Source organism: Parus major, chromosome 1, assembly GCF_001522545.3.
Source record: "Parus major isolate Abel chromosome 1, Parus_major1.1, whole genome shotgun sequence".
NCBI classification, from domain to species: domain Eukaryota; kingdom Metazoa; phylum Chordata; class Aves; order Passeriformes; family Paridae; genus Parus; species Parus major.
Window position 1 is genome coordinate 13629711 of NC_031768.1, and position 27848 is coordinate 13657558.

At 40.0% G+C, this 27848-nt stretch overlaps 1 long non-coding RNA gene across 5 annotated transcripts in view; it reads left to right on the forward strand.

The window, feature by feature from the left end:
* The window catches only part of LOC107201832, a 339704-nt gene that overhangs the window by 89563 nt on the left and 222293 nt on the right, over positions 1–27848 (forward strand). For all 5 annotated transcript variants that reach the window (XR_001520413.2, XR_004496131.1, XR_004496132.1 and 2 more), the window contains exon 3: positions 9264–9331. This is a non-coding gene — a long non-coding RNA (uncharacterized LOC107201832). The remainder of the gene's footprint in view (positions 1–9263; positions 9332–27848) is intronic.

Here is a 27848-nt window from a genome sequence, read left to right on the forward strand (position 1 = left end):
CTCTGCCCAAGGCTCTCCATCCCCTGCCCAGGGCTCTCCATCCCTGCCCAGGGTTCCCCATCCCCTGCCCAGGTTTCAGAAGCCCACACCAGCCCCTGCCCCAGGGGTGCTGCAGCAGGATCCTCCAGCTCCCCACATCCCAGCGCGGCCTCAGACCATTGCTGTCCCCAGCCCCAGAGAGATGCCTGCTGCTGAGGCTACCCAGTTATCCTGCGGCTGCCCCGCTCCTGTCTGAGCTGGGCCAGGCTGCAGGCCCCGCCCTGCTGTCCCCAGCACCGGGAGCCCTCCATGGTCCTGGTCCATGGTGCTGGCTGACTGGGAGCCCGTGGTGCTCTCAGAGATGCTCTTGACTCAGCTCTCCACAAGCGAATATTGAGATACTGTGAGCTTTTTAAAACCTTTCTTCGCAGAGTGACAGAATTGTAGGGGTTAGAAGGGACCTCTGGAGGTCCAAATCTCTGCCAAGGCAGGGTTGTATAGAGCAGGTGACGCAGGAATGTGTCTAGGTGGGTTTTGAATATCTCCAGAGAGGAAAACTCTGCAACCTCCTTGGGCAGCCTGTTCCAGTGCTCTGCCACCCTCAATGTAAACAAGTTCTTATGCATGTTAAGGTGGAACTTCCTGAGTTACAGTTTCTTGCCATTGCTCCTCATCCTGTTACTGGGCACCACTGAAAAGAGTCTTGCACCATCCTCTTGGCACCCACCTTTGAGATATTTATATGCATTAATGAGATCCCCTCTCAGTCTTCTCCAGATTAAACAAACACATCTCCCTTAGTCTCTCCTAGTAAGAGACATGCTCCGAACTCCTAATCATTTTGGTAACTCTTCTAGATTTTCAAGACCTTGGTGAATTATATTCCCCAATTCTGCAGCAAGAATATCATAGGAGAGAATGTGTCTCCTCTGACCACATCCAGACCTCAAGAGGACGTTCATCAGGCCTGATGATGCGTGCCAGGCTGCAGGAAGGCTTTACAATTCATCTTGGAAAGAACAGGAACTGAGGAAGAGTAACAATGCCAAAAGAGCAGAAATGCCTGCAAAATGCAGATTTGAATACATAAATGTTGAGCTTATCTTTGGCTGCCTTACTCTATTCTTGTACAATAAAAAAAAGCCTGGATGAGAAAATCATTTTGAAATCAGAATTTTGAGAGGGGAAGGAAAGAGATGAAATCTGTGTAGGGGAGAAAGAAAAGTGTAGTGTCCACTGGATAGCCTGAAATATACATTCTAAGTATTTGCTTTTTTGTATTTCACCTTGTGGTCATGTTTATAAGCTGCTCCATCAAAACAAGACTTTATTATTTTCAGAAGTTTATGAAGCAAAGAATTGGAATAGCTGGAAACATACGAAATAGTCTAATGTCACTCAGTAGTTCAGTTATAAACCTGAAATAAGTAAAGTAATAATAGAACATCCACATTTACCACTTGAAATATCCTATCAGATTTTCTACAGGAGAGAAAAGCTTGAAACCAAATAAAATTACCTCCTGGGACCTTCCCAAGAAAAATTCAAATAGCATCTGAGAACATCATGGTAGGGAAGGCACTGAACATCAGGCAATTGGTGATAATCTCTGGCAACCTTAAAATGCACCATTTACGCAAATGATTGACAAAATGTCAGCTTATAACTACTGTTTTTTTCCCATATGTGTGTAACTAAATGTGTTCCTGCTGTTTATTTCTTGTTGCTGTTTGAAAGAATTCCTGCCGCCAAATATAATTTTTTTTTGCTCTTAGCATTTAAGAGGCTGCCTAATGTAAGCAATTTATGTCCAGCTAAATTTATGTCCATTTTATATTTTCTCAATGATATAAAGATTGATCAATTGGAAATTAATTTAAATAGTTCTTAATATTCTTATTGATCAGAAGGCACCTTCCTTAGAAGCTTCATATGCATAAATATGGAATTTCATATATATATATATATATATATATGTCTTCCTATATATTATTTTAAGTATATAGTATTCATAAGTGCTTAGTGTTTTGTCCTAGTTTGGTGAGATTTGATCTTAAATTTGGCTTTGATTCTGGTATAATATAACTACATGACAAGGTAACTCCCCTAGTAGATCAAGGGAAGTCAGTTGATCTAATCTTTTTGAATTTCAGTAAAACTTTCAATGTTGTCTTTCTCAGGATTCTTCAGGACAAAATGTCCATCACACAGCTGGATAAGCACATCATGGGATGGGTGAGCAACTGGCTCACGGGTCAGGCACAAAGGGTTGTAATGAATGGGGTGACATCAGACAGGTTACCTGTCACTAGTGCAGTTCCACAGGGCTCCATCCTCTGCCCTGTGCTCTTCAACATCTCCATAAATGACTTGGGTGCAGGATTAGAAGGGATACTGAGCAGCTCTGCAAAACTGGGCGAAAGTGTTGAATCCCTGGTAGGCAGGAAAGCCCTGCAGAAAGACCTTGATAAATTAGAGGACTGGGCAATCACCAACCATGTGAAATTCAACAAGGCTAAGTGCTGGATTCTGCAGCTGGGACAGGGCAACCCTGGCTATATGGACAGACTGGGGAATGAGAGGCTGGAAGGTAGTGCTGCAGAAAGGGACCTGGGGGTCCTGGTTGATGAAAAGTTGAACATGAGCCAGCAGTGCTCTGGCAGCCAGGAGGGCCAGTTATGTCCTGGGGATCATCAGGCCCAGCATCACCAGCCAGGCAAGGGAAGGAATTGTCCTGCTCTTTCTGGGGTAGCCTCATCTTGAGTTCTGGGGGTAGTTTAGGGTGCCAAAATACAAGAAAGACATTAAGCTCTTAGAGAGTGTCCAAAGGAGGCCACGAGGATGGTGAAGGGCCTTGAGGAGAAGACATAGGAGGAATGGCTGAGGTCACTTGGTCTGTTCAACCTGGAGGAGACTGGGGAGACCTCACTGCAGTTCCAACTTCCTCATGAGGGGAAGAGGAGGGGCAGACTGATTTCTTCTCTGTGATAACCAGTGACAGGACCTGGGGGAATAGCCTGAAGTTGTATTAGGGTAGGTTTAGGCTGGATATTAGAAAAAGGTTCTTCACCTAAGAGAGTGGTTGGGCACAGGGACAGGTTGCCCAGAGAGCTGATCACAGCACCAAAGCTGACAGAGTTCAAGAAGCATTTAGACTATGCTCTCAGGCACATGGTGAGATTCCTGGGGTGGTGCTGTGAGGGATCAGGACTTGATAATTCTTGTGTATCCCTTCCAGCTCGGCATATTCTGTGGTTCTGTGAAATCTGTGTACAGGAGAATGGTGACATCAGCATAGCTTGAGTGCTGATCACATCAAGTTTGCAGTGGGTGAGGACATGGGATTCTTTTTGCTCAACAAGCCTATTTTAAGGGATAGGTGCTTTGCCACAGTTGAATTGCAGCTCATGATGTGCCAACTGACTTTCCTGGTTAGCCCCAGGAGATTACAGTGGAGTTATTGAGCCTCAACACCATGCAAAGTGTGCAGGTGCTAGAATCTTTGCCTCTCCACAACACTTTAGGGGGTCACTATGAGTCCCTTGAACACCTCCACACAAGTGTAGATTGTTTGTCATATGTGTTGATTTTGCTGGGAGCCAAACTGAGACTTGCTTTCAGATTTAACAGTTTTGGATGACTCACTCTTTCAGAGAAGCAGCTGCAGGGTATTCAGGAATAGGCAAAAATGGCAATCCAGTGACAAATGTCGTCATGGAGCTGACAGGAATTGCTAAATATGGTGCAGCACCTGGCAGGTGAATAGATACGGCAAGCCGTTAACATTAAAATACTTGGACATGTTCCCACAACTCCTAGTATTCCTAGCAAAAGAATAAAAAGATCTGACCTTATGATTTCATAGGTAAATAATTACCCTGCTGCATTTGGAACTAAGTTTAAATATGTATGTTCTTGTCATTACCTAAAGTGTTTTAATCTTTAGATTTGAGCTTTGGATCTTTGTATCCTTAATGGTAAAGTATCTTTAGAGATGGCACTCCGGACTTCAGTAGAGATGTGGCAGCTGCTGGAGTGTCCTGTCAGTGCATAAACTGCTGAAAGGAATGGCCTTTGCTCTTTGTTTAGAATGTGAACTAATGTGGCCAGCCTACCTTCCTGCCTGCCACCCTGTCATTTCTGTTACCTTTACTGAGCTGCAGAGGAATGGAACTAAAAAACAGGCATTGACTTTCTTCAGCCAGATTTTAAGAAAATAAAAGAGTAAAATTAAAAAGCCTTATTTTTCTCATTGCTAAGGTTCTGCTGTCCTAAAAGACCTCCTTCTTAGGATATCTGGGGTATAGTGTGAAGATTTCTCCAGTGGATACATGAGAAGACATTAAATCTTCCATTTGGCTGGTGACACCAGGTTATGCAGGCTCCACTGGAATAAATCTGACTTGTAGCCTCTTTGCCATGTTTAGTGACTAGCCCCAAGCTCCCAGTGGACTGTCTTTTCCCAATAATCTCTAGTTTAGTTGTGGAATTTTCTTTTCTTAACAGACCTATGCTACAAAAAGCAAAAATTTTGCAAAGTCATGCCTTCCTGAGAGATAAAGGTCATGTTTTAATATATTGCAATAGAGGCTCCACCTGGAAGCCAGGATAACAATTTACGGTCTTGTTTTACATACACTCTAAAAACCATAGGTGATGGTATCCAGGTAAGTACACTCAGAGAAGAGTGGACAAATTTCCAATAAGAAATGAATTCCATGAATTGAAGCCTGTTGAGACAGAGATTTGATCTGCTTCAACCCTGTCCTCCCTCTTCCCCTTTCTCCCTTAACTGCTTCTCACATGTCTGGAGATAAGGGACACCTCGTGACAGCTGTTTAAACCACACCAAGAATTCATCCAGAAACTGAAGCCTGAGTTTGTCAGTGTACAAAATATAATGGTTGAAAGCAGTCCAGGGGATTAATGGGAAGTAGATGGCTGACAGCATATTAAGCCCCATGTTGTGGCTGTAACCTCCTCATTGGGTGGTCTCCAAACTCCCAGAAGTAGGAGGGCACATGAGAACAAAGGATGATTGTGTGCCTTCTCTCTCCTTCCACTCCCATCCAGTATCTGCTAGTGGCTGTCCTCAGAAAAAAGATATTGTTTTGGAAAGTCCTTTGGAAAGATGCAACCTGGTATGTATAAGTTTTTTGGCAGACCTAAGCAGAGGACTAAGGGCAAGCAGCGTTGAAAATAAATTGTCTTTTCTCCCTCAGAAACTGTCTCTGTCTTTAAGGTTCGTGGAAAAAGTGTTGGGTTTTCCTTGCTGTATTCCTCTTTGGTAGAGAGTATCCTTCCAGTACCAGCTCAGCCTCTTTCCTAGACACAAATGGAATTTTTCTTTGATTCAGTGGCCACTGTTTGACACAAAGGACTATAGCTAATCTAAGGCAAGTAGCAAAACCACCCATTTAAGATTCCTGTATTTTAGGACTTGGTATTTAAGACACTCATATAGGTATATGGAATGAGACTTGTAAAGAGAATAATTTGGTCTGAACCTATTTGGAAAGAAAGATTTATATTGATATTTTTGTCTAATATGAACATATATCTCAATGATCTACTTAACTATATACCTGAATATTTCTAAAGCTTTCTAAGACAGAACCTTCTACAGACTGTGTGAAATTCTATTACTATAACTGGGATTTAGACTCTTTTCCTTTCTTCTTTCTAATTGCATAACATCATCTCTTGAAATGGTGTTTTAAACAAAAGGCAGTCTTTGAAGCAATGTGGGCTTTTCCCCAACACCTACACTAATATCTATAAATACTTTAAAAATTATTCAAGAGGGAAGCTTTTTAGGGTGAAATTCTTCAGATACATTGTGTTTTGCATTTCCATGACTGAGTCAGTTTTTTATTCACTGTAGTAGTGCTTTCGGTTTGTGAATGTTGCTTTTATTTCTACATTTGTGGAGCAAAGCAAAAAGATGCCTGCTTGTGATTTGATCAATGTAATGACTTTAATCCCATACTTTGGGGGGAGAGTATGTTTGATCATGAGAGCTGGAAGGCATACCCTATTCAATCCATGAAAAGTCAAAAAATATAATAGTTAAGTTCCTGCTAATTAAGTAAGTCGTGACTGACCAAGAATCATCCATGGTAATCTGTGATGGTGCCATGAAAAATGCATTGTAATTAGGTAGCACAGCTTGAATATGAATTAGCATTATTCAACAGACGCATGCCTTTTTGTCGGTTCCAAGTATCAAACAGTTTTTCATTGAAATGGAAAATCAAGTGACAACAACAGCAACAAAGGAAAGAAATTTACACAATGCTCCAACATTTCATTATTAAAGAAATAAATATTTTTTTATTTATTATTCACTATTTAAAGCTTCTTTTAAGGAAGACTAGTACGCTGTTCCAGAGAAAATACTAAATTTTAGGGAAGAATGTTTAAAATGGAAAGGTTTTTCCTTCAAAGTTGCCTTTTTGTCTCTTCCATATGGGAGAAAATAAAAATATGAAAATATCTGAATGCATATGAAATTAATTCATCTTCAGCCCACATCCCTCCTGAAACTATAAGCTCTGTAATGATGCTACAGACAACATGACAAGAATTACATGCCTCGTATGCAAGGAGTAGTGCTTGCAGTAATGATGAGGAGCATTTCATAGATACAATATGCTTGTCTAGCCTGTCTAAACGCCCTTGATTACTCTTATATTCCCTGTCCCTGTAAAGCTGTACAAAGGGGTTTATATTGGTAGCTTTGCAAATACCCGTTTGTTCATATGTTCCCTTCAGTTAAAGGGATAATTCCTATCTCAGAATTTTGTTTTCCTAACTTCCTGGTTGGGGTGTACATGCTGGCAGTAGTGGTGTATGTACATATATGTATATATACAGCTGTGTGTCTGTATTCACAGGGGGGATGATCCTGCAGAGGTGAGCAGAGAATTCACAAGACTCAACATCCACACTAACAGCCTCTTCAAGATGCACTTCCACCCTGCTGAATGAGTGCCCACGAGCAGTGGAGCACACTCAGGGCACCCCAGTTTAGTTTCATCCCAATGAACACAGTCTCTGTGCTCTGAGATTGCCCTGCAGCGAAAAACAAAATGACGTAATGGGGACTGCTCAGGAGAGTCTCTTCAAAAGCACAGTCCTATCCCCAGCTAAAACACCAGTGGAGCTGAGATTTTCAGACTGAGGTAGAGGATTAGTCAGCCCAAGGGTTGTATTCAAACACCTGGAAAAAAGTATTTCTCAACAGTGATAGACTGCTGTATCATTCATTTGCTGAGCTGGAACACAAGGTCTGTATTTTGAATTCTACAGAAGAGTCCAAGGTTTTGGTTAAAATGCTTTTAGGTCTTAATACACCACTGAAGTGTAAGACCCAGGGAAGTTTCATTAAACCAAATCTCTTCTGCTTCAGCTTCCAGCTGTGTCCTGCCATGTTTAATAGGAAAGCTAACTATCCTACCCTGCAGAAGAGGCTTGAAGGTCTGGAGATAATGTGGCACAAAGCTGCAATAAATATGTTTTCTGCACACCATTCCAGTCCAGGCGTGGCACCAGTGGAGGGCTTGCATTTTTCTTACTTTATCACTTTGTATAGGGCCATGTGGGTTATGTGCTCTGCCTGCTGGCTTTCTCTAGGAGTTAGAACTCCAGCTCTCTGATGTTCCTTGAGTTGAAAAGCTCATTTTCATTCCATAACTACAGCTTTCCAGCCTCCTGCTGACTCAGCCTTTCCTCCTGCAGTATGAAATGTCATGTGGACACAGTCATTTTCATATATCCTTGTTCAGACTTTATTATAATTTATTATTAGCTGTATTAAGTCTCTCATACATAAGTCTCAAGCAGCTTACCTATCAGTATGGTGACTGAGTGAGCAGCTGAGAAAGTGTGTCAGTAATTTCTTTCTCTCATCTTCTTAATATTAAATATTACAATTATTGCAATTCATTCTTGGCACCCACATTTTTTTCATTAGCAACATACTGTTCACACCTCTTTTCTTGCTACCTACTGTAATCAGAGAAATGAGGAGCTAATCACTTATCTGTGCACTGTAGTAGAAATGGGTAAAATGATCGCAGTTTGGGAACTGCTGTTACACACACATGTAAGTGATGCATAACATAGTTTTACTGATAGAAACAAATTATTCCTGGACAAAAATCACATGTGATTGCTCTGAATAAACTACAAGTTGTCTATTGTGTTCCAGCTGTGACATAAACCTACTTTTTGTTGAACAAGTAATTTATTTTTTAATCCCTAACTCTGATATAAGTTGCACAATTTTAGACATATGCTTGATTTTAAAAAGATTTTTAGACATGGTTTCCTTGTAATATTATGGACTTTTGAGCATGGATTTTTATTTTAAAACAGAATATTGCTCAAAGAAGACCCCATCTTTACAGCACTTCAGGCTGAAATATTTTCTGCATGGAATACCTAACTGGGTCACTGTGAAACTCTGAGTTCAGCAATCATAAAAGTTTACAACATTCAAAATTCAAACTGAAAAATTATATTAACTTCAGTAGAATTTAGGGGTGTGTCTATTCTTTTGAACATTATTTGAGGTTGGTAAGTATTCAGAACGTGTTATTTGTTTTGGCTATGTAGAACACATAAACCGTGAAAGGCAGTCTAAAGGGCCTTTGTGTTTTCTCAGCAAGGTTATCTCAGCAAGCTGGGAGCAAAGAGCTTCAGAGTCTTCCAGGTGCCATACCTCTTAGATGATGTGTTTCAGTTCTTTCTCCTCTACAGTGCACCTGGCAGCAGAGCCTCTCCTGGTTCAGTGGCTTGCACCTTTAAGGTGTTCCCTAGAAGAAACTTCTTGCTTCCTGGCAGTGCTCATTACACACTTGAAGATAGCCTTTTCTTCAGAACCTGGTGTATTTTGTATCTCTTCACAAACAGACAGTGAAAAAGTAAAACATCTGTACCAATAAAAGCCTGTCCATCCTATTTTTATTTTAGCCTCTCCTTGCAAGTCTTGGCTAGTTCCAAAAGTGCCTCTCCTATAGAGATCCTTTCCCTGAGTTATGTGACATTTCTCATCTTCCTCTCTGATTAGTGATCACTTACCCCTCAATACAAAAACTCTAAATGGTGGCTGTAAGATGAACCCCAAAGACTGGGAAAATATAAGCCTGAAAGAATAAGTCTGACATAAAAAATATGTCTGAAACCAGAGAAACAGTTGTTTTTGAGGTGGTTAAACAGAGATTTTCACATCAAGGTCCTTTTTCAGTTCATTCCTTAATTTTCTGTTTGGTTTCCAGCAGATCTGAATTACAATAAGATGCCTCTGCCTACATCTTCCATCACAACTGGCTGTCAACTCTCTTGCAAGGTAGGCTATATGCTGAGAGTTGCATTTGTTGATACATCACAGATTATCTTTTTGGTAGAAATACTGAATATGCTACAGAGCTTCACCTAAATAAATCTGAGTACACTTGAAGGCTGTCAACAATTGGGTGAAGATTCTAAGTACAGTAACTTAGCCACTTGTATCACTCATAATTATTTTTTCTGTACTATGTGTGAATAATAAGACTGCAGATATCTGCAGTATTTTTTCAAAAAGTAGCCTGGAAAGCACACATACAACTTTGTATGATAGCTCTGCAGAGGAGCCTCCTCTGGATCCTGAATTAAAATATTCCTATGGAGAGTGTGGCGGGAGCAGTCGGGTAGGCCCTGGGGACATGAACACCCTGTGCTTATCCTAACAGCACATGGTCTGGGCATCTCACTAACATCACTTTGAAAGACTGAACTGTGGAATTAGATCAGGGAAAGCTTTACCCAATGCTACAGTTCACTTCTCTGCCATGCAGGAGAGAAGACCCAATGTCCTCTGTGGCAGCGGAATCAGAGTCCCAGTCATGAGACAGGCAGTGGCATTCCATCCTGTTTGGTCTTGGAGAGGCGTACATGAAGAAGATGATGGCTTTTCCACAGCTTGTGACTTACTTGGAGAAGATTTATTTCTTGCTTAGCTTCTCTCAGGAAAACACTGCATCATGTATTATGGAAGCATCAAGGATACTGTCTTGCCTGTGCTGTTTAGTAAATGACATAGTGCTTCTTGGTAGAATATAGATGTCAACATGGCTATTGAAAATGTCCAAGGATGTCATGTCTCTCCCCTTGCATGCAGGGGAGACATGGCATTCTATTAATGATCCTTTCTTTCACAAGCAAATTCCAGTCATGTTGTATAAAGCTGGGACAGAAAAAAAAAATAGCCCTTCATTAGAAATGGCCTTGTCTGCTGTACCTATGGCATACTAGACTTATTTAAATAACATTGTGGATTCTTGGGGAAAACAGAACCTAGAGATGCAGCTATTATTTCTGCTGTAGTGTGGCAAGGACTTTGCTGCTGTGAATAATAACAGCCATGTTGATGGGTAGGTCTAAATTAAAAGTGAAAGAGGTTATTCATTCATTGCAAAGTTCCATCTTAATGTGAAGATGAAGGCGTTTGGGGAGTTTTTGCATTTTATTTTTGCTTTTAGGCCTATGTTCTATTCAGGGCCGTGTTAAAGTTGGAAAATTGTTAATGTGATGACAGATCAGCAAAGTTTTAAACTATTTGAGTTCCTTTTTTACTTCTCCTCTCCTAGGCAATTACAAACTCAGTGGGGGATTTTCCTTGGTGCAAAGTGCCGTATCTGATGTCTAAAAGGAAGTGGTAGCTCTCCATTTTTTTTTGCATATATTGGTCAACATTAATCAAAGTGCTTCCTTGCTGTAACATCTGAGGTCCTTACCTGTTCAGAATTAGGAAATATCCTTGGTGTTTGAGAATGTTATGCAGTGACAAGCATCAACCGATGCAGGGTCTTAGGGGAGTATAAACAGCGTATTTGTATGGGCAGGGATTGGTGGTGAATGCAGGTCAGTGGTACAAAGTGCCTGAGCTGTTCTGAGTGCTTTGGATGGTTTCATGGCTTCAGGGACTCTGTGCTACCAATGCTCAGTGTACTCCTTGTGGCCCACATATGTTTTACTGATGGAAAATGGAATTCACCCCCCCTGTAGCCACATAAATGACCGTGCTTAAAAAATGCTTCTTGCTTTGCTACTGTCAAAAGGAGTAACAGTCACTGAGCCACTCTGTCAAAATGTAGTCGTATGGCTGACTGCAGGTGTAAAGAGGGAGGGTGCAAGTAAGAAGAAAAGAATTTATTTCCATCTTGAATTATGTATAAAGTAATTTAATGAATCCAAGTTGCAGAACAGGATGATTTTTGTGCTGGAAGATATTAATCCAGACACAAATAATGGAGAATGGATACTCAAATATCCTTGAAATTAGGCTCCATAAAAAGGCCTTTTTATTTACTTTTTTTTTTTTCTCCTTTGGAAAAAAAAGTAATTATTTTCTCTGCTGTATGTAAATTCAAAAATGTGTGTTCAGTGGTCCTGATGCATTTACTTTGTTTTAATTTATGTCAGTTCCTGAGGAGCAGAATATGAATTTTGAATCTATTTTGGACTTTGTGTTCAAAATAGAAAATTCAAGAAGGTGAACAGTTAAAAAGCTTTCATCTTCCATTATTATGGCCCTTGAAGCTAGAAGTCTTCACAGCAGCATGCTGAGAATGTCAGAAGGAATCTGTCCTTTAGTCCTTCCCCTGGATAAATAGCTGTGGTGTTCGGGAAAATGCAATTTGAAATCTGGCTAAGGAAAAGAAAAAGAAAACAAGCAGGAGCTTTATTTTTAAGGAGGAATGGTGCTTGGAACACTTAAGGATCTGCAGCAGGAAAGAGAAGTAAGGCTAATAAGTGGTAAGATTATGCATCAGCATTCAATTAAATGCAAAGCTGAAGTTCAATAAATGTAATCCTAACATGTCAAGAAGAACAAATACTTGGGACTCAGTTGTAGCTGGGTTCATGAGTAGAACTTCAGCTTTGAACTAGAAGGTCAATTATCAATACCAAGAACATATAAATAAAATACTTTTCCCTTAAGGAAAATTACCAGTGCCTTATAGCTGTGAGGTACATTATTTAGTCTTTCTAACTGAAGACCAGGCCAGACTAGCTAGAATTAGAACTAGGCCAGTATTTCTAATAGGCAGAAACATTTCTTGGCATTCTTGGAGTTTTATCTTCACATATTTATTCTTTCACAAGAAAGCAAGTGAAACATTATTTTCTCATTAGAGGCAGTGATTCTGAAGGAGAGAAGTGAGGAAACAGTGCGGGAAGCTTCAAGTGACTGTGAGACAGGCAAGACATTTAACATTGTAAATTCAGGTTAAAAGATTGGTGCCTATTGATGTGGACAGGTTGGGACAGAATGGAGTGCATGCTGTGTTGAAAGTCAAAGGTACAGTGAGAGCACTGCCAACTTATGTTAATTAGATACAACATATATTACTGAATATGTTTAGTCCTTCCTTTCCTTGATCCCAGCCCCAAGTTTGTTAGAGGCCTCTGGTGCCTGTAAGCTGGTCTATGTGCAGAATCACAGAAGGAAGGAGTAGACTGAAAAGCTCTCCAGAAGGAAAAAGTTTCAGGACTGTGATGAGAAATGCAGGGTGATGTAATACTTTGGTGAGCTCTGACCTAGTGCACCACCTTCCATCATTTGAAACACAAGGACAGTGGTGCTTCCTCTGAGTGTGTAAGGGGGGACCTGTAAGCAAGACAGAAGGAATGTGCTATGGGACACAACTGCAAATGAAAACAAAACCTCTTTGTAATTCTGCCATGTGTTGTCATTTTCCATGTGTTAGGAATGTCTCTTTCCGTCCTTCTGTCCTCATCTTTCCCCTCTCTCTTGCACACAAGCCCAGGGTTAGCCACCTGCCCTGACTTACAGGGTATTTCCTCCATTGAGTCACAGCCATGCCACCAGCAGGTCTGAGGTCTGAGGACAAACCTTGGCAGATGCTTGGGAATACAAACAGAAGAAAAGTTTGGGGATTCTTTCCCCGGTCAAATTAATTTCCAAGAAGTTGATATGAATCCATTTACACTTACTTTATAGATATACATTTCACCATTTGTATTTTTGAAATATTGGCACTAAATTTTTGGCCAGGGAAGGATCTGTGAATGTACTTTGACATTCCATGAAAGTGTCATAACTATTATTCTGTAAGAGGCCTGTATTTAAGCCTGGTAATTGCTCAGATGCTAAAGGCCACAATAGCTGAAACATTAAATTTTTGCCATAATTCTAGACTGACTGACTAGATATATCATGTTGTACTGTTTCTACTCCAGAATTAGATGTCTTCCAGGTCCACAGACAGTTTTTTCAAATAGTGCATCAACGTTTCTGCCACAGTCATAAAAATGATGGCAGGGATATGGAAATTTTTTTTTCCTTCTCATAGCCATTCTTGTAATTAAATATTGTTTGCAAATTAAACTGTAGAGTTGTAGAGTTTTAATTTACAGGCAACCAGTTACAGTAACTAAAAAGGCCAGAAGAGATAAAAAAAAAAGAAAAAAGATTTATAGCTTCTTTATAGCTTCCCCTTTAAGTGTTTACATAAAAATCTGTGTTTCTAGAGGTAAAGTTGTTTATTTCTGTGGTGTGTGAGTCTGTGGTGTGTGACATATGTGGGACATGCATGTGAATGCCTGCACAGGCATCGATTGTGACACCATTGCAGAGACAAAATAATCCAGTGACAGCTAGGTATCTGGAAACAAGGGTTTCAAAGATGATGCTTTGATACCAGTGACAGAAGGATGTCAATGGATTCTAAGTAGTCCTACAAGACTTGTCAGATGTGCCACATTAAAATTAAAATTTAGTGAATGAGGATGAAACTTTAATGTAGCTTCAATGCCCTGACCTAGATAAAGTTGTTAATTTTTGATTTATAACTGGGTAGAGAATTTTAATCTGCATGAAAAATAGTATTTTTTTTCCATTTCTGTGAAAATAAGCATCTTCTTTAAATACTGAGAATCTTAGACCAAACTCTTGTAATGTAACAGTGGCACCAAACTTATTTCACCTCAACACTGGGTTCAAAATTTGATGTATTCTCTGGATTCTTCCATTCAAAACTTCATTGTTTGCTCTCTCTCTTTCTCTGCACAAAGCTGATTGTGAATAGACGTATTTTGGATGCCTAACAACTGCTGTGATTCTTGGTCTTAAATGGGATTCTTGCTTGCTTATATGAAGACTCAATTTCCCTCAAGCTCTTGCCTCTCTTCTGCTCTTGTCTCCTACAATATCACCTTGCCAGGAGGTCCGGTTACCTGCAGATATCCCCTGACCTCATTAATGGGCTGCCAACTGCACACCAAGCATTTTTTTTGCAAAATCCACACGGCTCAGAATCAGATGGGCTCTGTTGAAGCAGTGTCCTCCTCTAGACTGGGGTGGGGTTGTGTGGTTTCCTCCCGGAGCGGGTCGGTGTCTGGGCGGCGCTGGATGTCCCCGTGTCCTGCGGCCGGCCCGAGGAGCTGCCCGCTGCTCCTGGGGAGCTCGGCTGGCCACTCCGGGGGACAGCAATGGGACAGCTCAAGTGCTGCATTGCCCTCTAGTGACAGGCTCATCATTAGCTGGTTTCCACCTCACCTTTCCGGGTTGATCCAGGTGTTGCCTCCACTGGATTTCTACACGTCCAGGCAGGGGTAGCACAGCAGTGCAGAGTAAAGATCTGGCTCTGGAAATGGACTCCGGGAGTCCCTAAGGTGAGGTTTGGTTGTGTAGAGACACTGGGAAAAAACCTCTGGCCCACCCTAAATTTTGTGTTATTGGTTTCCAGACCAGAGAAGCATTGATTTCCTACCTGCCAACATCACACATTCAGGGTGCCAGGAAGAAAGGGGTTTGCCTCATCTGTGCCCGTCTTGCCATTAATGCCTATTTTTAAAGCAAAAGTGAGCTTCCAGTTAAAGCCCATCCAACAGCAGCCACAATTCTCAACTACAGAATTACAGATAAGACCTGAAAATGTTTTCAGATTTTGGAGGTATGGCAAATAACTCTTTTTTCTTTTTGCTAATAAAAAGTGAGGCAGTTGGATCTGAGATCACTAGAGATACAAAAACATCTAGTAGCAAGAAGGGATTTATAGCTTCACATATAGAGGAAAAGAGCAATTTAAAGAGGCCATCAAGCCAAGGTTTTTACTAAATCAGTGAGGTTACATTAGAAAAAAATAGCTTCTTTTCTGCTTACTTTTGTAATGTCTTTGAATTTGGACATTTCTTGGCAGCTTCTTAAGCTATATGATATAATTCCAGACAATTAGACAGCAGGTCAAAGGAAAGGGATTGATTTTATGATGATTTTTTTGAAGGTTATACATCTATTTTTGTTCCAAACTGGCACGAAGTCACAGCGTTATAATTCTGTTAGGTGAAAATGTTTGAATCAAAATGTCAGTTTTCAAACTGGGAAAGGAAGTATTTTGATTCCTTTTTCTCTTCCATGTTTTCCTTTTGAAATTGGCATGGACCCTCTTTAAAATGTCATTGAAATAAATGCTTCTCTGCAAAACATTTTAGACTTACCAAAAAATAGTCTGATTGACTTTAATCTACATGGCTATTTCTCTATTAAAAAAAAATCCTGTTAAAGAAATACTTATTTAGTAAATACTGTTTACATTTTCTGATTTATGACTATTTTCTTTTTCTCATTCTTTCCCAATTTGAGCCTGAAGTTTCAAAAATTGAGTCCTCCATACTTTGGGGGAGCACAAAAACAATTAAATCATAGTCCCATTACAGTCAGTGGCAAATAAATGCCTCATTGGATCACACATTTCAGCCATAATGGTATCCCAAAGGGCATTAAATCTTCTGTCTGTTTTTTGTATTTGAGTGATGTTGTCCTGAACTCGTCCTGCAGATTATTTTCCCTTACTTCTCTTACAGCATAGCAGCTCAATCAGACCTTGTTTCTTTCTTAACAATGAACTGCTTCCCAGTATGCCAGGCTGAACCTTCTTTCAGACAAACTGTCTGGGGGAAGGACCTGTACTGAAGACTAAACTTTTTGGTTTATCCATCCTTCCAGTATCAAAACTGGAAAAGGAGGTGCCTTTTTGAGGTCCTCTGCTTATGACTGAGATGGAAAGGAGTGAATGGGACAAACTCAAGATATGGACAAATTCAGCTGCACAAAAAAAACCAAGAAAAGAATAATACCCATGTGCCAGCTCTGCCTTTCACCTTTGGCTTTGTCTGTCCTTTATAGTTTTACTGTATGCAGAAAGCACTCCTCTCAGTGTGTGGAGGTGATACTCAGCTGTTTCAAGCTGAAGTTATGTGAAATCAAGTGGTTTTATGTTGTAGTTATGAAGACACAGAATTTTAAAGATGTTTCTATTGCTTTTGTATTTCTCTTGGTCATTATTTTCCTAAGTTAAAAATAATACATTTAATTGGATGATATCATTATTCAGTCCAGATGTGTGTGTGATATATTTTTTATAGGTCTGTGATACATTAAAGATAAAGCACCTGAGGTTGGGAAAATTCTTCTAGAACATGACTATTTTCAGTGGGCTTCAGTTTTTCCTTAGAAGACTATTGGGACACTGAGACTGTTTAGCTTGTGTTCACATTTACCCCCATCTGAAGCACTGTTTTAAAGGACTTATCTTTCCAATAATTTCTTCACTCTGTTGCTCTTTACCTGCATGCTGTGATTCTCCATTGACAGTACTGAAAAACAGTCAAAAACCTCTTTTTCTAATATCTAGCTCAACACACTCAGACAAACTACTGCTTAAATTTCTTTGTGGTTAAATTCTCCTTTTAATATTCAAGGATTAAGCTTTGTAGAGCCAAAATCAGAGAGAAGAACAGGTTGCCACACGTGTATTGCTGTGGATATTGCCATATCAGTGATGAATGTGTGTAGTGTATTTGCATCAGGCCATCACAGGGCTCCGAGGAAAGGGGGCAGTGTGTGAGCAGGGGATGCCCCATTCAGAGCAGTGCCGTTCATAACGACTGAGAGAGCTGGGGTTGATCTGTCTAGAGAAGAGAAGGCTCCAGCGACAAAGGGCAGTGGTATTAAACTGAAAGAGGGTCTGGATTAGCAATTAGGAAGAAATTCTTTACTGTGAGTGTGCTGATGCACAGGAACAAGTTGCCCATAGAAGGGCCCTATCCCTTGCAGTGTTCAAGGCCAGTTTGGATGGGGTTCTGAGAAACCTGGTCTAGTGGAAGGTGTCCCTGTCCATGGCAGGGGGATTGGAACTAGGTGATTAAGGTGCCTTTCAACCCAAAGCATTCTATGATAAAGAATGTCCACCTTGCCCTGGTGAGTAGTGAACAAGTTATGCTGAGGCTGAGTCACTCACTTTTCATTATAAGCAGCAGCAGCAGCAGGTCGTGTAAAACTAACTCAGACATGCTCACAGTGCAGTGAAAAACCTAGAAACTGCAAAGGAGTCTCATCCTTAGTGAGATTCTGGTCAGAAAAGTGGAAAAAATGTGTGAGGAGCAGCAATCCTAATGCCTACACAATATAGTTTAATAAACTATAGTTTAACACCCTACACAAGTTGTTAGCACTATTACCTGTACTAGCTCTTCTGTGTGGAGTAACTAGTCAAGTCCTTATTCTGTTTTCATTTGGTCCTTATTGAGGCCTTTAAAGCTTTGTTTAACTCTTAGGGTGGGGTAAGCCAAGTCTCAGCTCTCCCTGTTTCCAACCAAGCACTTCTTTTTTCCCTCCATCAGTGCAAAACCTCAGCTTATTAGGAAGGTCTCTCTTGCAGCAGTGTCTGAATGTACAAATTTGCTCACAATCACAGCTGGAGTGGCTTAGAGTGGAGACAGGTCATGCTGGGATCTTTCACTTTGGCACCAATTAAATTCTTCTATGAAAGCAGAGGAGGAAGTATGAGTTCGTATTTTAAAGTCAATAGAAGCTGCAGAGCATAGAGCAACTTGTCTTTTCGTATGCTGCTCTTTGTAGATAAAATATTGTTAAGAAGTGAAACTCATGCCTAGCCCTAGGGCTTAGTTGCCTATCTGTATTGTCAAATCTGTCCAAGTAGGACAAAAACATCTGAAAATAAGGCCTAAGAATCTTTTGAAGAATGTGCTATCAGGGTAAACCGTGGCAAGTCTTTGTAATGATTGAACTGGAATATCTTAATATGCAATGTTTTAAAATAGTAAAATGAGATGTACTTTGTGGGCTTTTTAAACCTTGCTGCTTAAGGTGATTCAAAGACCATACTGAGCCTCAGTGAGCCTTGGCATCATGACCTTTGAAACTTCCAAAAAATGTTAGAAATGCAATGGTGCAGAAATACTAATGAGTTGGTGGTGAACTTGCTCAAGAATTTGTTGATTCAGCCCTATGCTTTCTTAGGGCTTTCATAGCATGTCCCGAAACTTTAATTATAAGACAGCTAATCTGATAACTTTTTTACTCAGAGTTAATAGTTGCTGAGGTTTGTCCTTTCCATTCTTTTTGCTCGCAAACACAGGTGAAATCTGGCTGTTTTGGCTGTGGTTGTGCTCTGAATTCTTAGGTTCATTCCAAATCTGAAAAAACACTAATAATTAAAAGATAATCTATCTTAAATTCAAAACAAGAGACCCATAAATTTAGATAAAAAATAAAAGCTGAAGTTTTTTGTATGATTGAGAATTTGCAATACCGTATGAGATCACAATAGTTACTATTTAATTTTCTGCATTGATATGGAAAACTGATTTTTAAAATAATCTTGCTACTAAATTAGTGACTAGTGTCAGATCAAGAGAAGGAGTTTGACTGTTCATCTGGTTGTTTCACAGAACTTGGTCTCGTTTGCTTTTAACAGGAAGAAAATATTGCTTTAAGGGCAAGTACAGTGCAATACGTAGTCAAGTGGCATTTTGCCTGGATTAGATTTTGGTTAGTTCAGACTTTTTCTGCCACAGAGTATGAATGTGAAGTGTGAGCTCACATGTGTGATATTTACACCACCTGAAGTTAGAATTAGTAGATATTTGCTCTAGAAGTATTTGCTCACAATGGAGAATTGACAGAACAATGTATGACTCATTTGATCAATCATAGCCAATACAACTAAAACGATAAATACTGAGCACTTCATAGAATAGCTTGTGATGCATCTGGAGATAATTTCCCTCCTAAGTAATTGTCTGGGTAATTGTATTGCATAATTGTTTTGGATAATTATCTGAGTAATGAACATATTTAGAGAAATTGTGGTTTTCTCTTACAATATAATGAACATAAAAGTTACCAATTAATATGATAATCTATTGGTTTTGGTCAGTGGGTAATTTATTTTAAATTACAGTGGAGGAAAAGAATGCTAATTCTCTTTTTGAATTAAACTGCAGCAGCAAATTTGGTGCTCAAGCACTCACATTTGAACCATACTGCCCTGTAGTCTGTTTTCTTTACCATTTAATTCTCCATGGAAGACTTTAAAGAAAATGGGCAGTTGTGCTTTATGGTAAGAAGGCAATGCAATCTCAGCAGTCATGTCAGCTTTATAGAGTCATGCACTCAGCAGAGGTCCAGACTCTGTGTTTTGTCTCTCCTTTGTGTGAGGATTTTGATTTTGCTGTAATTGTTTTGGAATTAGATTGTGCTGTGGAATGAGTCATCTCCACAGACCATAGACCATGGGTATCTTTGCAGTTTCTTTCTCAAACAATAGCTGTACTGTTTGCTTTTTTAGTTTGTATTGATTATTACTATGAGGTGACAAGAGGTAAAGTAGCTTGTGGTGCTGCTTCCAGTTATTCTGGAGTAGCAGAGGAGGAGAGAAAGCCAGAAGCCCCTGTTCTCAGTCATGCCAAGGTCCCCCCAAAGCTCTTCTTGATCAAGTTTACTGGGTTAAAATTGAATTCAGTGGAAGCTTATCTGGGTAAAAATAAACACAGGAAAAAGCCATAGGTCTGACTTTGAAAAAGCCTTCAAAGTTTAGGCTGAAACCTCATATAAAAATGAGCGTACAAGAAGCATGAAGGAAAGTAGCTGGGAAACTGTCCTAGTTTTGCACAGCTTTAAAAACATGGTGTTTTGTCTAATTCTCCAATTTACTGGAAGTGAGGAGACTTCTTTGCAGTGGTTCAGCTGAAGTGGGTTACTCTTCTGGCATTCTAAAGGCTGGTGAGGCATGCATATGTCTGTACAGCATTGGATGGAAAAGCCTGCTCTCCTTTGGGAGAAACCTGGGCCTGACACCCCTTTGCTGCATGCTGCCCTCCATCAGCAGAAGCTCCTGGTGCTGTGACAGCTGGTGGCTCATGGAAAGATCTGCCTTGGAGTGCAAATGATCAGGATACATCCTGCTTTGGCTCTGCCAGTGGGAGATGGGAGCACATCTGCTGCCCTCCCCCCAGGGATGGAACCTGCCTGGCTCAGAAGTGACTGATGCTGGAGGAATCTTGCACCCTCTGGATACTGCCTCCTGCATGGAACGTGCTGTGCTTCTGTGCCATGAACACAGTGCTGTGTTTTGCCCCCTTAGAGTGTCTCTGAGTTCCCCTGTGGCTGCATGGCACAGGGATGTTCCAGATTGCAGTCACTACATGAGTTAGCTGGGTGTATGTGTACCCAGGGATTTGGCATTTTTGGATGGTAATTGTTTCCTGGCTTAGTTCAATAAATCCAAAAAGGCAGTCTTATGGCACTGTGTATGCTGAATAGATAAATACAAGCATTTTTTCCAGTAATATGAATAACTAAATTACTATTGCCACATATTTATTTACTGTTCTTTACGCTCTCTAAACAGCTAAAGTTTTCCAGAAGAAAAGGTTTTAACAGAGAAGGTAATCTAACCACTGAGAGAAATAATTATATTCTTCTGCATTACTGCTAAGCTAAGCAGGTTTTAATTGTGTTTGATTCTTTTAAATTTGCAATGAAATGAGAGTATTGATTCCCTCTTTTTGTAGGTATGTATTTGTATGTGGGTATTTTTATATCAGCCAGTAGATATTTAGTTTCTAAACAAGATAAAATCAACCTGTGAATTCATGGAAGTTTAATACATTGACAATTTAATTCAGTTAATATGCACTCAGAGTCCCTTGTGCTTTGATCCCTGCTGGCATCCTCTATTTCTAATAGTAGGGCAGTTGAGTGAGCTATTGATGAATGATGGGCACAGTGGGACATCTGAGGATTTATATATCAAATCCCTACTCTAGTTTCTGGCTCAGTTCTTAACAGGGTTGTTACACATCCCAGAAACAGAATACAATTTTGAGCCAATGGAGGCCTGTTAATGCTTGGTCCTCAGAAAAAAGTTGTGGAAACACAACTACCAGAATGGAAATCAAAGGAGTGAAGTACCAAAGAGCTTTCTAGTGCATATTTTAGAGAAAAATATGAGTATCCAGGGATGTGAAGGAGGAAAGCTGAGAGAAATGTAATGTGTCTGTGTAATGCCTATTTACAAATATCTAACATTCACATAATGTTGCCATGAACTGTAACTGAAATACACTACCCTCTGTAATATTGCTTTGGACAATGCTTCAAGGTACTGGGGAAGACATAAATTGTTGTTGGATGTAAGGGCTGAGGACCAGTGTTCTGACCTTTCTTCTGAAAGCAGAGCTATCCCTGGGCACAATCACACCTCCTCACCCAGATATCTCAGAATCATACAGTCATAGTCATAGGCCTTTTAAGAGGGATTCAGAACCCAGCTGTAGGAAGCCATTTGGGCTTTCAGAGCTTCTTTCACCTCAGAGATCTGCAGTTTTATGAGTCAGAGAATAAACTAATGTCTCTTGAATTCCAGGACTCTGTTGTGGGTAATGAAGATCCTGACTACTTGATAGCTATTTCAGAGGGAGTCAGTGTCTCTGGAAATGCTACAGTGACTACTAAAAGCTGGTGGTTGCTGAGAGGATTGAGAGGCTTTGACAAAAGTGGCTTTCTTCAAGTTCCAAGGAACTGATACTAAATTCCCAGAGATGTCAGCTCCCTTCTTCTTTTTCCCCTGAGAAAGACAATTCATATTCTTGACCCTTCCCCTCCCTGTAAAAAGTACACGAAAAAATAATTGGATTGACAGTGTGGTGTTCCTTCCTTCCTGTGCTGATAGGATAATACAAAACCCTCAGAAGCATTCTGATAACATTCAGTAAAGCTAATTTAATAGTAATTGAATTCTTGAAAGTTCTCATTAGGATGCGAAAAGCAAGCATCTGTGTAATATAAGCATGGTCAGCATCACAGTAGAGCATGAGGAACTGATGCTGAAGCTGCCTGTTCTTCATACAAGCAAGAATACTTATTTTGTTTCTTAGTGACTCAGTGCAAATATATTTGGAAGTGTTGCAGTGGGGAAAGAAGAGGGAGAGGCAAAAAATGTTCACATTGTTTTCTTTGCCAGAAACCTAATGGTGTATGAGCAGCTGTATATATTCCCAGTATATACTAGGCCTGATCAAAAGGTATTGTACTCCCTCTAGCTTTAATTCAGCTGCTTTATGTTGTGCTGCTGGTATTGTTCCAGTTCATCATATGCTTAGATGACTCATAGTGAATGCATTGTGGTATTTACCATAATGTTTTCCTCTTTTTAAATTAGTCTGCAGTGTATGATGTGAAATACAATTCACAATTAGCATTTCAGCACTATTAAATCCAGCTTGAAGTGTTTTGATGGAAACAGCAATCTGTTTTATTCTTCAAATTCCCCTAAACAAAGCAAATGTATCAATTGCTAATAGTGTATGTACATTTAACAGAATTAACTGGTGTCTTTCAAATAAAATAATATTTAAGGATTTTTTTTTTTTCTTTTTCATAAACGACTAGGAGTCATAGAACCCAGTCTCACCTCTTCCAACATTATTTAGTTATAGCAGGTATGATAGCATATATGCTTTTGGGTTGTCCCCATCACTTCTGTTGGAGATGTTTGCTCATAACCTACAAGAATCTGACAAGAGAAAACTAAGCAGGCTGGTTGACATGGTGCAGGATTGTTTTGGTAAGTGAGATAGTCTGAGTTGTTGGCATCTGCGTGTGGATTGTGAACCCCTTCCATGTTTGGCACTTAAAGGAATGATCTCTGACAAGTCCTTAGGGACAGAAACCCCAGCTGCAAAAGCTGAAGAGAAGCTAATAGTACATTTTCACACTCTAAAGGGAGGCAAAACATGTTGAAAAAAGGGAGACAAAGCTCTAAAAAACTTCTGCAAGTAGAAGAAATGGAGAAGATGCATGGGACAGAAAAACAAAAGAAAAATGAATTAGCATTAGCACCCCCATGTGCAGTGTGTTAATGCAGTGTGAGCAGCAGTGCTGGCAGGGCCGTCTGATGATCACACGTGCTGCTTAGGAAGTCTCTCTCCTATGTCACATTGCCTGTGCATACACAGCAGGTGTGATGCCTTGTGCAAGTTTTGGACCAGCCAAGCCTATGTTTATCTTCTTGTGGAATTTGCAAAGTATTAAATCCTAATATATATATTTTGTCCTCTGCAGAGCAAAAATACAAAGTGTAACAGGCAGACTGCAGGCTATTCCATTGAGCTGTGTCTGCCATCTGGACTGGGGGTTCTTGCTTCAAGCCAAGATCCCTCTACCTGTGACATTTCTGGGAGTTTCAACCAGTGCTCAAAACCATGCTGATTGAGTTTTCATAAGTTTCAGAAAAATTTATTCTACTGATTTAACCAATATAGAAAACTTCTCAAAGCTCTTTGCTACAATCTAGAATTTTCATATTTCTTCTGATTCACAAAGAACATATTTTTGTTTATACCTTGGAAGCACTCTTCCTCAGATAAAATAATTTCAAATTTCAATTTTTTTTTCTGAGATCAAATCTATTTCACCTTATTCAGCATTCTCCTTAGTGTTCACTTTTGATTGTCTACATCCTTTTTGAAAGGATACCCAACATCTGATACATCATATCTGCTGAGACTCCAGAGCTAGTGAAGAGAGTAGGAAAGAGGATTATTTTGTACCACTTAGAGATTAAACTCCTGTTTTTATAAGGAGTATAAGCTCCTAGCATAAGGAGCATTAATTTCCACAGCAGTAGATCAGTGCTGAGTCACTTTCTGTTTGCCTCCTCCGGATCCTTTCCAGCATGGCTGCTGCCATGCTTAGTTGTTTCCCATGTTGTATTTGTGTACACTAATATAGAGCTAGAATTACATTTCCTGAATTGCATTTTTCTGGACCATTTCTCCAGTTTGTCAAAAACATCTTGCATTTAATGTCTCCCAGTATTTTCAGTCCTGCACATCCCATTATCTAACAAAGCATGACCTATGTTATGCTTGGGTTATCAAGAAAGTGTTAATTGTACAAGGCCAATAATTACTGACCACTGAGTAACCCTACTAGGAAACTAATTTACTTGCTCTGAGACCTCTCTGAACCCAAGTGGAGAGAGAAGATTCACTTTTGATCCTAACTAAAGCAATAGTGTAATTGCATGCAAGAAAAACTGTAATAAAGGGAAGGAGAGAAGAAAAAACTGAGAATTATTGTATAAGTGGTAAGATGCAGTAGTATGTGCTTTCCAGTAGTTGTAGCAGCAAAACAGCTTGTGATTATATTCTATATTTTTTTCATTTGCTTTTAATTTTGTCCTTTTGACTGTAATGTTGTATGTTTCCTACCAAAAAGTTTTGTCAGAAAGAACTGACAGACTTCTGGATTCTAAAACCAGAAAAATCTTCCCCAGCTCTAACTTTGGACTAATAATTGACAAGCTCTGAACGGAATCCTCAAATCTTCAAATCATAGAATCATAGACTGGTTCCATAGATTGGTGCCCTGCTGTGGGCTGTGGGCACCTTACACTAGACTGGGTTTCTCAGGGGCCCATCCAACCTGGCCTTGATTCTTCAGGGATGGGGCATTCACAACTTCTCTGGGCAGCCTGTTCCAGTGTCTCACCACCCTGACAGTGAAGAATTTTTTCCTAATGTCTAAGCTTGACCTGATCTCTTTCAGTTTTAAACCATTTCCCCTTGTCCTATCCCTACCTGTTCCTATGAAAAGTCCCTCTCTGGCTCTCTTGTACCCCCTTAGGTACTGGGAGGCTTCTGGAAGGTATCACTGGAGCCTTCTCTTCTCTAGGCTGAACAATTTCAGCTCCCTCAGCCTGTCTTCTGATCATCATGGCCTCCTCTGGACTCATTCCAGCAGGTCTACATCCTTCTGATGTTGGGGACCCCAGGGCTGGATGCAGCACTCCAGGTGGGTCTCACCTCACCTCTCTCTCAGAGTGGAAGAGAAAGGCAGAGCCCCCTCTCTGGCCCTGCTGTCAACAGTGCTTTGGATGCAGCCCAGGACACTGTTGGTCTTCTGGGCTGCGAGTGCTGCTGGCCAGCTCAAATCCAGCTTCTCACCCACCAACACCCTCAAGTCCTCCCCAGGGCTGTTCTGAATCCATTCTCTGCCCATCCTGTGTTTGTGCTTGAAATTGTCCTGAATCAGGTGCAGGACCTTGCACTTGGCCTTGCTGAAATTCATGAGGGTCACATGGGCCCATCTCTAAAGCCTGTCAAGGTCGCTCTGGATGACGTCCCTTCCTACAGCATCTTGACCACACCACACAGCTTGGGATTATTGGCAGACTTGCTGAGGTCACATTCAGCCCCACTGTCCATGTTACTGACGAAGGTGTTTGATAGTGCTGATTCCAATACTGTCCCCTGAAGAGCACCGCTTGTCACTTGGACATGGAGCCATTGACACAACTCTTTTGACTGTCACTGGTGATTCAGCAAATTTCTTATCCACTGAGTGGTCCATTGTTATGAGGGTTTTTGAAGATTGGGAACTCTAGTTACTGCAAAGTATTTTTTTGATGTCTTGCAACCAGGTAAATTCAGTAACTGAGTTAATTTCATACATTTATGAGATTGACTTGGAGCCTGAATTCAGTACAAAGACAACACAAGATATGAATTACTACAATTAATATGAAAAGTATAACCCTAAGATAACTCAAACATAAAGTATCAAAAGCAGGTACCACACCCTTGAAGCATGGAAAAGATCAAGTGGCTCAGAAAACAGATAATAAAATTAATGTAATTAAAAAACTAGGTATAGTAAATATTATCTTGAGAAAAAATATATTTTCTTCATCTTCATTGTATGACACAGATCCAAATGTGCTGCAGTTCAGAGCAACTTTGAGGTATATAGACTCCATACTCTTCTCCTACATGATACTGTTTTATATTCAACCCTCTTAGAGGATTCTTGGAGTGTGCTTTATGTATTATGGATGTTTTCCACATAATGGATAAAGCCTCTGTTTAGTGCCCTGTCAACTAAGAACCTCCGAAGATCTGGCCAAGGAAAGAATGTGCCCTTTTTGTTTGCTAATTGTACAATCTGATAGAATGAGAGGCATAGACAAACTCAGTTTAAAAAAAATTACTACTAGTAGTAGCAGATAACAAGTTACTAGTAGTATAAATAGAATGAGGTAGTTCTGTAGGTCCCAAAAATAGAAAAATATCATCAAAAATAGAAAAATATCAACAAGCAAACAACCAGCAAATTTGTATTACTGTTCCAGTCACCTTGTTATTCTACCCTTACTGTTTTTCTGGTTAATGTCCTAAGATTTTCTTCCTTGTCATTGTCCTGCAGTCAGATAGTCTTTAACACAGGATCTCTTTAATATATTCTGAGGTTTCAGAAATCAGGTGCTTTAGTCCATGCTAATGATTTAGCCTCCATTTATCAGTGTGGAGAGAGAGTGGCACCTCAGCAGAGCTATTTTAGGGTGCATAAGGTGAATGAATTGCTGCCTGGAATTGTGTGTGGCTTTCCTATCCCCTTTTCCATGTTAAAGGAGACTGAGTGCATGTCTCTGATATTCACCTCATCCTGCAAGCTGTTCACCTTCCTCTGTTTAGTAGCACTCAGCATTCATGTCAGCTGATTCTGAGATCCTTTTTCCTTTTAAAACCTGCTAAGTGACTGCACTGGCCTCATGCTGAAGACTGGGGATGAAAAAAAGAGAAACTATACTCCAAAGTAGTAAACAATATATATAAAGTAAGAGTAAAAAGACCAAATAATAAAATGTACTCTCTCAGCTCTGAGGCAGCATTTCATTTGAGGCATTAATTTTCCAGAATTATCTGAGCTGATACTTACACTGTCATTTGCAAAATGGCTTTGCTATTACAGTAATTTCAGTGGAGAGAGGCATTAGTCTGTCTCATAATCTTCATACTTTGTATGTCTGAGCATTACAGAGCACGTAGGTGAATAGGGGAGCTATTAAATATTCTTTCTGATAAATATCAAATAAAAATTAAAACCTGAGGTAAGAGTGTTTCTCTGCTTGAGCACTCCAGGTCCCTGGGGCTGAGTGCCTCCATTATATTTTCTTGTGCTGGAACTTGGCATGGGAAAACTTTGTCTTTTACTTTAGCATTTTTTGCCTCCTAGAGGAGAGGAGGCATCCTACTACCCAGTAGACATGAAGCATGTTTTTCATCCATCTTCTAAAGCAGTGAGGTTGTCAGGGTTTGTCCCACAGCTGCTAAAGAAAAATTTTCTCGTAGCAAATCCTTTAGAGTGACCCCCTTTGCCCCCTCTGCTCCTGCAAAACCCCCAGTCCATTCTCTTTGGCCTTCCCCAACTTTTATCAGGATACTAAACAACATCCTGTTTTTCAGCTCTGACTTCTCCAAGCAGAATTTTATGACAGTCTGAAGTACAACCATTTCCATCATTTTACTGGATTGTAATTTTTAACATTGAGCAGCTAAGTGCACATAATTCAGCACATAATAAATATTCTAATTTTGAGATTGATCAGCTTCATGGCTCATATTTTTTAGAGTTCTTCTTAGTGTTTGGACTAATTTTTCTTGTATGAATAAAGGTTAAGTGCATGATCTTGATGTATTGAGCCATTGCT